This window comes from Musa acuminata, chromosome BXJ2-9 (genome assembly GCF_036884655.1).
Source record: "Musa acuminata AAA Group cultivar baxijiao chromosome BXJ2-9, Cavendish_Baxijiao_AAA, whole genome shotgun sequence".
NCBI classification, from domain to species: domain Eukaryota; kingdom Viridiplantae; phylum Streptophyta; class Magnoliopsida; order Zingiberales; family Musaceae; genus Musa; species Musa acuminata.
The window spans coordinates 38456342-38457500 of record NC_088346.1 but is presented as its reverse complement, the minus strand read 5'-3'; positions in this window follow the sequence as shown (position 1 = coordinate 38457500).

Here is a 1159-nt window from a genome sequence, read left to right as displayed (position 1 = left end):
ATACTTTTCAAAATTCTTTCGAATCTAATTAAGTAAAATTATTTTTAAATAAATTTTATTTTATTTATTTTAATTTTAAATATCTTTTTATATTTTATCAATTAATGGGTCAAGTGAGAGAATATTAGATTTTGTGACCCATTATAATTGGATAAGATATATATAATATAACTAATTAGATTTTGAGAATATAGGCCAATAGAAAAAAAAGTCTACTTAAAATATGATTCCTTAGGAGATAAACTTGATGAGAGGAACTCTCCTAATTATTTATCCTAAACCTTTTGCTCTCGCCTATAAATAGACATGACTATTTGAGACTAAATAAGAGGAACAAAGATTATAGTTGAGGGATTAAAGTCTCTCTCAACTCTTTTATGTAACGATCAATTTAAGTGGTCATGTCAAACGAGAAAAAAAAAAAAAAAGGAGAAGAATAGATTAACAGTAGATCTTGGATATAAAGACGATGCCTTTGTATATCTTTTTTAATGATATCAAAAGATATGTATTGTAAAATCAGATCTAATTATTTAATTATAATTTTAATATAAAAAATTATTTTCACATTTCACATAACATATTATAAATTTTATGCTAATACTTTCTATATCCTTCTGTTCCATCATGCAACATTGACAAAGTAACGCTTGTTTGGACTTTGCTCTTGTCAATATCACTGCACCGGAGTCCTTGCATATGACGTGTACCACACACATCAATGCTCAATAAGTGCACCAACATAGCAGAAGCTTCATGGCAGGGAAGCCATTCTTGACCAAGAAAGATGGAATTCAAAGTTCCATGTCCATGAGATAAGTACACTTCATCCATGAGCAAACACTCAGTCTTTGTACGAATTAGTATGAATTGTTTATGCATATTGTGGGGATGACCTTGTCCTTTTTGTTGGAACACATTAAATACATCTTCTCCATTTATGGAAGGATAAGAGAACAAGGACAGGAGGAGAGCCAAACACAACCACTGTGCATAATGCTGTGCTTATTTATTTGGAGCAGAATATTGGACACAAAAAGTATATCATTACTTTGAGTCGATATTATATTCTTGACAGGCTGAATAACTTGGTGGTACACATATTAATTGATATTTTATTTAAATGACAATATAAAGTAAGAAAAACATGTTTTATATA